At 37.7% G+C, this 13,326-nt stretch overlaps 1 long non-coding RNA gene across 1 annotated transcript in view; it reads left to right on the forward strand.

The window, feature by feature from the left end:
- The window catches only part of LOC144317214 (uncharacterized), a 41,609-nt gene extending 36,906 nt beyond the window's left edge, over window positions 1-4,703 (forward strand). The window contains exons 4-5 of the long non-coding RNA XR_013383155.1: window positions 2,674-2,731; window positions 4,526-4,703. This is a non-coding gene — a long non-coding RNA (uncharacterized LOC144317214). The remainder of the gene's footprint in view (window positions 1-2,673; window positions 2,732-4,525) is intronic.
- Window positions 4,704-13,326: the final 8,623 nt, after the last annotated feature.

A 13,326-nucleotide genomic window follows, 5' to 3' on the forward strand; every position in this document is an offset into this window, starting at 1 on the left:
AAAGCAAAAACATACGGAGGTATTGTGACTGGAGGCCTGAGGAGTAGAGATCAGAACAAAGGAAAGTGTGTCTGAAAAAAAAAAAAAAAAAGAAAGTGTGTCTGAACAAGTGGTAGCTATGACCTGGTAAAATGTCTTGTTAATCTATGCATGTGGCAATTCATTAGACATCATTTCAAGCAGGTGCACTCATTATAAAGTGCCAAGCACTATATGGGTGACAAGAAGGCCTAGATCTTGACTTGAGTTCACAATCTAGCAAGAGAGACAAATAAGCCATCAATTATTATAATATAGTGGTATATTTAAAATGCTATTAAACTTAAAGAAGAAGTCTGAGTGATGGGACCAACAAGGAGACCAAATCAAGGAAAGTTTTTTAAGGGAGGCAATATGAACTGGGCCTTTAAGGAAAAATAGTGAAGGGTTATCCATCAGAGAATCCAATGTGAATATTGGCAAGGAAGTTTGTGAATCTATGGAATATAATGCGGCAGCAGGGGGGTGGGAGTGGTAATTAAAGGAAATTAAGCTGGAAAAGTAGGTGGAGGACAGATGACCCAGTGCGAAGGGCAATCTAAATAATCAATGGAGGATAGAAGTCACAAAGCCAGTATCCTAATTTGATGCTCAGAAACAAGACCACTCTAAGAGTGGGTGATTTCATTGGATAGCTGTTCTTTAACCATGAAGCAATAGGGAATACTTTGCTAGGGTCATTTTGATTTATTAAGCTTCAAAATCATGCTTTTTATTCAGTGTTGTAGATCTCCTCTTACTAATCATCTTTTTCAAAATGCTAGTCAAATCCTATATAATCCAAACAAGGATTTTCTAAATGTGGCCAATCTCATTGGAGCTAGCTATTTGACTTCTTTCTAGGAAAATATGGTCTATTTTAATGTTGTGGACTTCTTTCCAATTTTTACATTTATGCATTTATTTCTACTCTTATCACTTCTACAAGTGATTTAGTGCAGCCTATAGTGGCTATAGAATAAAATAAGGATAAAATATAAGTAGAAATGAAGAATTATGACCAGGAAAAATAGGGAAAAGAAAGTTCCAAGGAAAAGAGTCTTTCCAAAGACCAAGGAAAAAAGAATACAAATATATAGATGATAAGAATAGATACAATTATTCCATTAGAGTTTTAAATCTAACTCTGAGCTTCCTGGAAATCAGAGCAAAAAGGGATATGCCCCAGTCAGCTATGTGTTCTAACCAAGAGAAAGAACAAAGCATACCAGTTGATCAGGAGACATGGGTCCTACACCAGGTCTTCTCTAATTTGTGTGACCTTGGGACAGTCACTGAGTCACTCTGTGTTTCAGAGTTCTCATTTATGAAATGTATAATATTTCACTTAGTCTCTTTCAGGAAAATCAATTAGAATTATAACAGAGAAGTACTTTGGATAACATAAAATGTCATACAAATTTAAGGTATTATTATTTGTAACAGATGCTAAAAAAAAATTGCCTTAGGAATATTTGCTATCAATCTATAAAGACACAAACTGCATGACTCTTAGTAAGCATCCCAATGGCATGATAATCATGTTGATATTTATATCAATTTACCAAGTAAATCAAACACCAGCCTCCCATAGGACTGTCATTTGCCTGGCTTTAGATAGTGCAATTCTTGGGACACATCAAGTCTGCTTCTATAGAAATAGCATCTCTGATTTCTATCACTGAAGTCAAAAACATCTCTCCACTCTCCCACTGTACATAATCTCCTCCTTAGCTCTTTATTTATATATTTACTTGGAACCTCAAGAGAGCAGAGCATTGAGTTAATCCACTCATCACATTATTGTCCCATTATTACTGCTAACACATGCAAATATCTTCTCTTGACTTTTATATCAATTTATTCATCTCCCCCCTGTATCCACTATGATTGCCTTCCCAAAATACACACCTAATTTAATATTTGATATGTATCATTTGCATATTTCCTTATAAAACATGTATTTTCCTGGGTGCTCTTAATTTAATTTAAGTGCTATTATGCTTTAGAGTTCATTCTGTTTCCTGCTTTCTTAGCACTGTTTTTAAGATACATGAATGGTGGCCCATGGACACCTAGTCTACTGCTGACTATGTTCCCCATCTTGATTCCCCTATTTCTCCCCATAACAGACATCCAGATTACCTCCACTTCCTTGTCCATAAATGTGTCATTATAACATTGTTGAATGTTTCTGTGTGAATGTTTAGTTTAATAAGCCTTAGCGATTCTAATTAAAATTTTTGAGGAACAATTTAAATGAAAAATATCCATTGTATTAAAAGAGTTGTACTATGGTCTCTACTATCTAAGACAGGAAGAAAGAAGTAAAGAAAAATGAAATAAAGAATTTAAATGGTTGAGTTTAAAATTTAAAAAATACATTTTATAGGAGGAAAATAATAGACACATCATTAATATAGATGTGAGTCTGTTGGAGGAGAAATTGACAAATCATGACCTTTGATTGACCCTGGAAGTTGACCCAAGCAATCAGAGGCTCCTCACCCCTTCTCTTACGCTTGGAATATGCACTCTCCCCACCATTCCCAGAGTGAGAGCTGTTTTCAAGGGTATAGCCTTGAAAAAGCAATGTGTCGTTGAGATGGTATACATAACTAAAACCAGTTAAGGCCTCTCTATAAATTTTTTAAGATTTGGTGGATGGTTGCAGAGATCTACTCATCTGGTGGCTGCCTAAGACAGACTCAGAGTAAGTTCCCTTTGTTTACTAAATGTGCTCACAAATCTAAAGCGTTCTGGCTCTTTCCTCCGTCTCTTTGCCCCCTGTGTGTATGATAGCTAGTTAGCAAACCAACAGAGTCCTATGAGACAGGAAAGAGTATGTGGAAAATTGGCTAAATTATAGGAATTATCCATTTCCCTCTTGATATCCTGGGGTATGGGTAGTGGGGAAGTAAGGAAGATGAAAGACTGGCAAGATACATGGTTGACTTCTGGAACTGCTTTCTTAACATATGTAAATACAGTCTCATTACATCATGTATGTTGTTCACCCACATCATGGTTTCTCATGCTCACATATGCAATAGCAACAGCCATTCCTTTTCCCTTGCAACTAGGTACATTAATTGCCAAGCTTTCTCTACCTCTGCTCTGGGAACCGGAGATCTGCTTGGGTTTTCCTTCCCTTTCCTACTCTTCCAGTGATTGGCCTCAGGACATAATGTTTATGTTATGACCTCTGAGTTCGGAAACATATTCAATCTCTTCATCCAGGACACCTGCTCTGCTAAATATACAACCAAAATCTAATTATTGTCTCATCTACAAGTCCTTCTATACTTGGATTGCAAAAGATGAAGGACTGAAGGTTCTGAGAAAATTTAAATAATGTGATGAGTTTGAGCAAGTCAAGAGTCCTATGAGATGCTAGTGTTTGATTCAAGGTGAACTTAGTGGTGACCAAGGCATTCTACATTCTCATTTTCCTTGCTTCCACTCTTTCTCCCCCATTTATTGTTGTTTTTGTTTGTTTTTCAAATAATGAGAAAATGTGATTTAGGGAGCAAAGGCATTTATAGATGAGAAAAAGATTAATTGATTAATCATTTCCCTTATTCTTTGCTTTGGTTAATTGTTCACATTACCAATTTTTATTTTGTGTCCGCAGTAGGATAATGTAATTTTTTTGGCAGGTACTCAGTTCCATTAGGCCTGGTCTTGAAAGTGTTTCACATTGACATCTCTCTTTGTTGCCTGATGGAAGTCTCAATGCAAAAAAGGGAAAAAGTGGGAAAACAGATGTATCTTAGTCATCAAAACCACATGTATTGGGGCAAGAAGTTCATTTGTGTCATTAAAATGCACCAAAGAGCAGTAAGACTTTGGGTGAATCTTAGGACATTTCTAGACCTCCTTATCCTCATTTGCACAATGAGAATTTTAGTGAAATGATGTCTAAATATCTTCTTGCTCCTCACTTCTCCTATTGCCCACTGCTGATGGCCCTCTTTGGGTGAGTTTTCTATTTCAGCAATCACAAGTAAATTAAGGAAAAGCTGTGTATCTGGATACACATACATAGGTATTATGCATGGTGTCATTAACTGTTCACAGTATCCTAGGCATTTTACTAACATTCATTGTTCCATTTAATCCTCAAAATAATGTTGCGAGGGGTTATTAACCAAATTTTACATAAGAGAAAATAGAAGTTTAGAGAGATTAAGCTAGTTGAGGGAGTGATGGAGCTTAGAGTCAAGTGGGTCAGCCCCCAGCTACACTCTTTATGTTAAAACATACTGCCAATCATGCAAATCAATGCAAACCCATGTGCAGACTGTTAAGGGCAAAATTATTCTTATTCTATTCTAAATATCACAAAAGATATGTGAAGGGCTCCTGGCTGACTCAATAGAAGGGGCATATGACTCTTGATCTCGGAGTCCTGAATTTGAGCCCCACTCATGCGGGGTGCAGAGATTACTAAAAAAATAAATAAACTTAAAAAGACAAGATATGTTAAAGTGTTTGTGTTTTTCAGGTGGTGTACCAGAAATTAAGAATTCCAAAACGTGGGGATCCCTGGGTGGCTCAGCGGTTTCGTGTCTGCCTTTGGCCCAGGGTGTGATCCCGGAGTCCCGGGATCGAGTCCCACGTCAGGCTCCCCGCATGGGCCTGCTTATCCCTCCTCCTGTGTCTCTGCCTCTCTCTCTCTATGTCTATCATGAATAAATAAATCTTTAATAAATAAATAAATAAATAAATAAATAAATAAATAAATAAATAAAAAGAATTCCAAAATGTTATCATAGGATCTTGAATTTACAAAAAGAGATGAAAAGAGAGAGATGTCCGACTGAGTGGATAAAGGAGTTCAGAGCAGAGCACTGCTATATTGGGTTGGGACTTTCTGGACAGCTTCACAGAGATAATAGACTTAAAGTTATGGAGCCTAGAGAAAATGTCTTTGTCTAATAAGCAGAATGAGAGCTTGTAGATTACTTAGGATGCTTCCAACTATATAAAACAGATATACAACTCAACTTGTCTTAAATATTAAGTTAAATTGATCTCATATAACAAGAACTCCCAAGATAAGATGGCTGCTGGATGAACCTCATGCTCTAATTACCAAGGTCCCATGATTTTTCCACATTCATGGTCTGTGCTTAGTTTTCCTCATGGTTGCAAGAAAGCTACTCCAGTTCATGAAATGAAATGCAGACATAACCGCATCCAGAAGAAAAATAGGTACTGCTAACTTTCCATGAATTTATTTTTAAGACCAAATATCTATTTCCTGGCATCCACCAGCAGATTTCCCTTCATGTTTCATTTGCCTGAAGATGTATACCCATCCCTAAACCAATCACTGACAGAACAATGAGATCACCAACAGGGGCTTAATTAATCCCTAGAATTGAGAACAGAGAGGCTCTTCTCTCAATCTCTTGGAGGAGGGGTGGATCCCTCTAGGGAATCACAGTCCTGCCTCTAGGCAGAAACAGGAAGTGTAGTGATCAGGTAATTAGTGTGGCTATACCTTACAAAAGATAAGGAGGCGGCAATGCTCTGGAAAGTTGACTACAGCATAGAATAGGAAGGAATTATGAAAGAAATTGGTATGTGGCGAGAATAGGTACACATAGGCAAAGCAAGAAAAAAGAGAGATAAAATTATTTAGAGTTAAAATTTATGGACCAAAATAGCAAGAAAAAGAAAAGAACTCTGGATACAGAGCCACCTTGATTATAGGAAGAAGACAATAAGTTCAGTCTGTCATAACGAGTTGCTGCTTGAGTTGCCTTTTTCCAGGTTTCCCTTGATCATACCAGCTGGTGAGGACAAAATGCAGAGATTTGCAAGACTGCAAGGAAAGTGCTCTGGGCACTCACCAAGTAGATTGGGTAATCAGTGACTGACAATGTCTTCCAACCTGACCTGACCCAGTTAGCAAATCTGTCCCTGGCTGAGCCCTGTAGCATTGTTTCAAATCAGTCATTTATGCAAACTCCCACCCAAACTGGAAAATCCTGCTTAAGACCAGAACAATTGTTGTCACTGTCACTCCACACCTACCTGGAGGCTGTGAACCTTAATTCACTAAGCCACTCCCAAACTTCAGGAATGAGCAGAACTCTCCCTTACCAGACTCAGGCAGGCAATCCTTACCAGAAGGAGGCCCTTTCTAGCCCCAGAGAGAATTTAGGCCAGCCTGAGTGGAAGGAACCTCCAGCCTGGAGTGTGGAGAACAACTGGCTATGACAAAGACAGTCCTTGGGGATTCCTCACCAGACAGGGGAGCCAGGGATCCCCTCAAAGATAGCAACAGAGAGAGGTCAGCACTCTTTGCATCTTCCCCTCACCAGCCTCCCAAAGCCTGTGGGCACACACAGTCACACTGCTTGCTTCTTGTGTTCTGTCAACACTTCCATGTACTTGCTCTACCGTAGATCAATAAGAACTGGAAAATCAATGCTAGGACAACTGGGCTACAGAAAAAAAATATATATTCCTGATTTCACAGGAAGAGGAGAAACACAGAAATAAGCACCTGGAGGGCAGGGACTTCAGTTTGCTTCATTTATTGGAACATAGACATACTTCATCTAGGAGAAGGTATCATGTGATGCCTCTGAAAAGGCAAATCCCAAATTCTGTATGAAATCCTGTCAGTCAAGGGCATGTCTAGAAAAAGTCTGCCTCTGTGAACATCCTTCATTCTGAGTTAGGGACAAAAGGGGCTAGGCAGGGCTAGGTAGCGGGCCATGGAAGCAGGCTCACAAAAATCTCCAAAATGCTGAGGTGTAAGGAAATCAGAGATAAGGGAACTAGCCAGACCACCCTGCCCTAAGGTAACCCACAAAATCATCATACTCTAAAAAGGAAGTAAGCCATTAATGATGTTATCACTAGTCCCTATTCAATGGTGATATCAATGGATATGTTAAGGGGATTTAGGTTCCCTGACTGGCTTCCAATTGAAGATCAACCCTCCAAGCCCTCAGTGGCAACCCTGTCAGGACCCCTCTCACTTCTGAGAGCTTTATCTGTATCTTTACTTAATAAACTTGTATTCCTTTACTCACTCTCCTGTGTCCACGAGATTCATTCTTTGACTCCGTGAGACAAGAACCTAAGCTCTCCCATATCAATTCCTAAATCCAAGTGTCGCTTGGAATGGGTGGTAGCCATAAAGGACATCTTATTTTGTTCGCCTCTCTAGGAGTTACATCAGTCCACTTGGCTGATATCAGCCAGTTTGCCGATATTGCTAATACTGTTTCTCTGTAAGAAACATAATTCTCTCTTTCCAGGAAGAAAACTTTTATTCACGTATTCAACCAATATTTATCAAGTGTCGAGTGTCAGCTATGGACCAGGCATTATATTAGGCACTGGGGATACAGTAGTGAACAAAACTAATAAAAAGCTTTGCATTCTGGCAACTGGTATTATTGGGGGGTCAAGGGGGTGGGGAGATAAATAGTAAAAAGACCAAACAAACAAAAAATACACCTAAATCAATTATAAAGAATGTCAGAAGGATAAATACTACAAAAAATAATTAAGCAACAAGGAAGGGGATATTGAGGGGCAGGGGGATTATAATTAAATATGCTATTTAAGGCAGGCCTCACTGGGAAATTGACGTTTGAACAAACACAAGATGAGGAAATGACTGACTCAGGACTATTTGGTGTCCTTGGGATTTATGGGAGCCTGACTCTGGGCCTTTCCCTTATCTTTCCCTGCCCACCCCCATCTATCCCTAACTCATTCCTACATCAGAAACAAGCCTAGTGTCTATTGCAGAAAAAGCATTCTAGAAGAGGGAATGGCAACCCAAGGGCCATAAGGCAGGCATGTACCTATGCATCCGAATTCTGGCTACATATAGAAAGACACCTATCCTTCAAGGACTTGGGCATTTACTTTGAGTTGGATGGAGTCAGTTGGAAGGTATGGAACAGAGGAGCAAAGTGCCCTAACTCATATTGGAACAAATCGCTCTGGCTGTCCTATAGAGCAGAATAGGTAAGGAGAAGAGTGGAAGCAGGGAGACCAGTGAGGAAATTTTTGCAGTGACCCATGTGATGTAGGTGCTAGTGGTGAGAACTGAATTCTTTTTTTGTTTTTTAATATTTTATTTATTTATTCATGAGAGACACACAGAAAGAGAGAGGCAGAGACACAGGCAGAGGGAGAAGCAGGCTCCATGAAGGGAGCCCGATGTGGGACTTGATCCTGGGACTCCAGGATGACTCCCTGAGCTGAAGGCAGGCACTAAACCGCCGAGCCACCCAGGGATCCCGGAGGACTGAATTCTAAATATATCTTGACAGCAGAAGCAAGACTTTTTCTGGTTAGATAGCATTTGCCTCCTCCCTAAAATATCGTTTAATTAAATCTACTCACAAAGATATTAGGTTGGCCACCACATATCAGGGATTTCAATTTCAATTGCTAAGTCTAATATCAAACTGCTGATAATTAAAAAAAAAAAAGTTCCATGATGGTATCACAATCTTTAACTGTGGATTTACATTATTAGTTATATTTTAGGACAAATATTAACTTCCATTCCCATTAATTCTGAGTTATAAACAAAATTTAAAAATAGAGAAATATCTTTGTACATTTACATCATAGGCTACTACAAAGGAATCAAAATTATATTTGTGAAGAGTTTAAATGACTTAGGAAAATGCTTTAGAAAAGTAGATGGAAAAATAAGAGTATAAAGTTATAAATATATTATCTTGATTGTGCAAATATGCCAAAAGTTAATAGTAATTGACTTTGGATGATGGGATTGAGAGTTATTTATACTTCCTTCTATCATACCTCTCAAGTAGATTAAGGAGAGACTAATATTTTCCTTTTGTAGTAACATATATGTCTCTACAAACAGCCAATAAACATTATTATGACTTTAACTACTAAACAACTAGTTAATTACTAATACATTTCTCTCTTCAATACAATATACTCTCTTTCTGGCAGTAAAAGTGGACAAGTAGAACAGAGAGGAAGAAAATAAGAAAAAGGAAGGGCAAAGAACCATGGAGAGCATCCCAAAGTTGTTTGTAACTACTTTGGGAAAGTAGCATCAATTAAAAATCCTCTAAAATGTCATGGCAAGAAAAAACAGAATACTTTTATTCTCTGTGTCACTCAAAACCTAGTAGTCCTAGGAGGCCCTGAACTACAGGGTAAGAATCCCTAATTGAAGCAAAGAATATCGCTGTATCTTACAAATTTTAATTAGTGCTGTTCATGTATTTTTAGCCTTCTTTCTAGACACACAATCATTACATTAAACCACATAACTTCTTTAGCCAATGAATTCTGAGGATGTAATTTTCAAGTATTAATTTTAAGAAACTTTAATTTATCATGCTTTCCCTTTTTGTCTGCCACAGCAAACAGTAGAGCACCACATAGCCTGGGTCCAGGAGTGAGGGCAAAGCAGGGCAGTATTCTCTTCCCTCCTCCACAGGCATTAGTGAGAAATAAAATTTCATTGTTTAAAGCTACTGATATTTTTCAGGGTTACTTGTTACCATGGCAAAACCTAACGTACCCTGATTGATATTGATACTGGTTTCAGTTAATAGCAAATGCTGGCATGAAAAGTAAAAGGAAATCTTAGAGTGGAGTCAGGTTCCCAGTGGGAGCTCTTATGCTATAACACTGTTATCAATTACAGATCCAATAGGAAGAGATGGACCTTGCAATTGGATACTACTTTGCTATCGAAGGAGGAAGAAAAGCTTTCCTCCTTTCCCTGGCAACAGCTTAGCCAATGAAAAGCTACTATACTTCAAACTGCCACTTTACTACAATGGAATTCTTGCTTGTATCAGCCTTCCTAATGTTCCCCTTTCCTCTATAAAAGTGTACCTCTGCTTTGTTCTATGGACTTGCCTATGGTTCTTCTATAGCTTGCTTGTTCCAGATTGCAATTCTCTGCTATTCCCAAGTAAAACCAGCTTTTGCTGGTAAAATAACTGGCAGTTTGATTTTTTAAGATTAACACTGACTTCCTCTGCAGTTTCCTAATATTTGAGATCAAACAAATCAGAGATCTTAAACAAAGACTAACAAATTCACAAGAAGTGTAAAGAGTAAACATTGCAAGCCTGAGACTGATATCATTAAAAAAGGTCTGCTTGGAAAGTTATCTTTGGCCAGAGTCTAAGGAACCCAAATTTCTGGAGGGTTCCCACCATTTCCTAAACAAGGGGCTTCCATTGTCTGAATTGTGAGGTACAAACAATGTGGTTTAAGATAAATACCTGCTTTCCTTCTGGGAGCCTAATATTTGGGTACATTTTAGGCAAAGGGTGAGTACATGACCAGGCCCCTGAAACAGAGTAACAAGTCTCTAATAAGCTGCTGTGGTAGACATTTTACACATATCGTCACCGTCACAACTTACTGCTAGGAAATTAGTACATCCTGGAGTTCTGGGATCAAGTCCCACATCAGGCTCCCTGTTGGAGGCTCCTTCTCCCTCTGCCTGTGTCTCTACCTCTCTCTCTTGGTCTCTCATGAATAAATGAATAAAATCTTTAAGAAAAAAAAAAGAATATATACACGTGATAAAATTATTTTTAAAGAGCAAAGGGAAGATAATTTAGATCAACTCTTCGAAGGACAAACTTAAAAAAAATAAGAAAAAATAATCATAAAAAGAGCTAATATTTAGTGGTAAGGAGCCTCAAAGATGACCCATGATGATTTCTGCCTTCTGGTAGTCATATCCTCAAGAGAAATTAAAAATTATTTTGAATAAATGAAAATGAGAACACAACTTACCTAATTTATGGGATGCAACAAAAGCAGTAGAGAAAAATTTATAGCATAAAATGCATATATTAGAAAAAAAGAAAATTCTACAATCAATGATCTAAGTTTCTACTTCAAGAAACTAAAAAAAGAAAAGCTAACTAAATCCAAAGTAAGAAGAGAGGAATAATAAGAATTACAGCAGAAATGGAGAAAATTGAAAACACTTAATCAACAGAGAACAATCATTCAAACCAAAAGCTAATTCTTTGAGAAGATAAATAAAATCAATAAGCCTCTAGTCAAATTAAGGAAAAAAAGAAAGGACACAAATTACTAATATAAAAAAATAAAGGACACAACTACAGATCCTATGGACATTAAAAAGGTACTAAAGAACTACTGTGAAAAACTCTATGCCCATGAATTTGATACACTAGACAAAATGGACCTATTTCTTATAAAACACTATTTTCCAAAATTCACACAAGAATAAATAAACAAACTGAATAGGTTTCTATCTATTAAAGAAATTGAATCAATAATTCAGACATTCCAGATAGGTCCCAGGCCCAGAGTTTACTGGTAAATTTTACCAAATATTTAAGGAACAAATTATATGAATTCTCTACAAGTTCTTTCAGAGGATAGAGAGAAGCCTAGAAGCCAAGGGAATATTTCCTAACTCATGCTATGAGGCCAGCATTATCCTAATTCCAAAATCAAAGACATTACAGGAAAACCATAGACCAGTATCTCTCATGAATATAGATGCAAAAATCCTCAATCAAATATTAGCAAATCAAATTCAACAATGTATGAAAAGAATTATATACAACTGAGTTGGGCTTATCCCAAGTAGTCATGGATGGTCCAACATTAAAAAAACGATTAATGTAATCAATCACATCAATAGGCTACAAAAAACCCCTCATATGATCATTAATAGATGAAGAAAAAGCAACTGACAAAATCTAACATCTATTCATGATAAAAACTCTCAGCAAACTAAGATAAAGGGGAATTTCCTCAACTTAATAAAGCATATCTATTAAAAAAAACATACAGCAAGACACCTGGGTAGACAGTTCAGCATCCAACTCTTGGTTTTGGCTCAGGTTGTGATCTCCAAGATCAGGCCCATGTACTGAGAGGGCTCAGTACAGAGTCTGCTTAGTTTCTCCCTCTGCCCTCCCCCACAACTCTCTCTCAAATAAATAAATAAATCTTTAAAAAAATACAGCCAGCATCATATTCAATGATGAGAAACTTGAAGCTGGGCAGCCCGGGTGGCTCAGTGGTTTAGCGCTGCCTTCAGCCCAGGGCCTGATCCTAGAGACCCGGGATCGAGTCCTGAGTCGGGCTCCCTGGATGGAGCCTGCCTCTCCCTCTGCCTGTGTCTCTGCCTCTCTCTCTTTGTGTGTCTCTCATGAGTGAATAAATAAAATATTTAAAAAAGAAACTTGAAGCTGCTTGAAGCTACTATGATCAAAAACAAGGCAAGAAAGCTGCCTCACAACTCCTTTCAATAGAATATTAAAAGTGTCAGCTAGTGTAAAAAGACAAGAGGGAAGCCTGAATGCAACTCTTCTTGATCCTGGGATTGTGAAATTTGAGGTCTATGTGGAGTATAAAGTACTTAAAAAAAAAAAAAAAAAAAAAAAGACAAGAAGAAACAAGAGGCACATAGATTGGGAGGGAAGAAATAAACTGTTTGCAGATGACATGATCATCTATGTAGAAGACCCAAAAGAACTCCTGGAACTAATAAAAAATTATAGAAAGGTTGTAGGATACAAGGTTAATATACAAAAGCCAATCATTTTATATAGCAATAAACAAGTGGAATTTGAAATTAAAAAACACAATACCAGGGGATCCCTGGGTGGCTCAGTGGTTTGGTGCCTGCCTTTGGCCCAGGGCGTGATCCTGGAGTCCCGGGATCAAGTCCCGCATCAGGCTCCCTGCATGGGGCCTGCTTCTCTCTCTGCCTGTGTCTCGGCCCCTCTCTCTTTCTCTGTGTCTCTCATGAATAAATAAAACCTTTAAAAAAAAATACCATTTACATTAGCACTCTCAAAAATTAAATACTTGGGAATAAATCAGACAATATATATATACAAGATCTATATGAAAAAAGTATAAAACTGATGAACAAAATCAAGGTATGAATAAATGAAGAAGTATTCCATTCATGGACAGGAGGATTCAATATTGTCAAAATGTCAGTTCTTTCCAATTTGATCTACAAATTGAAAGCAATTCCAATCAAAATCTCAGCAAGTTTTCTTAATGAATATTGACAAACCAATCCTAAAGTTTATATGAAAAGGCAAAAAAAAAAAAAAAAAGGCAAAAAGCCCAGAATAATCAACACAATATTGAAGAACAAAGTTGGAGCACTGCCACTATGCAACTTCAAGACTTACTATAAAGTGATAGCAATCAAGACAGCATGGTATTGGTAAGGGAATAGGAGGAAAAGGAGCAAAAGCAATACAATGGGACGAAGACAGTCTCTTCAATAACTAGACATCCACATGCAAA

This window comes from Canis aureus, chromosome 7, assembly GCF_053574225.1.
Source record: "Canis aureus isolate CA01 chromosome 7, VMU_Caureus_v.1.0, whole genome shotgun sequence".
NCBI classification, from domain to species: Eukaryota; Metazoa; Chordata; class Mammalia; order Carnivora; family Canidae; genus Canis; species Canis aureus.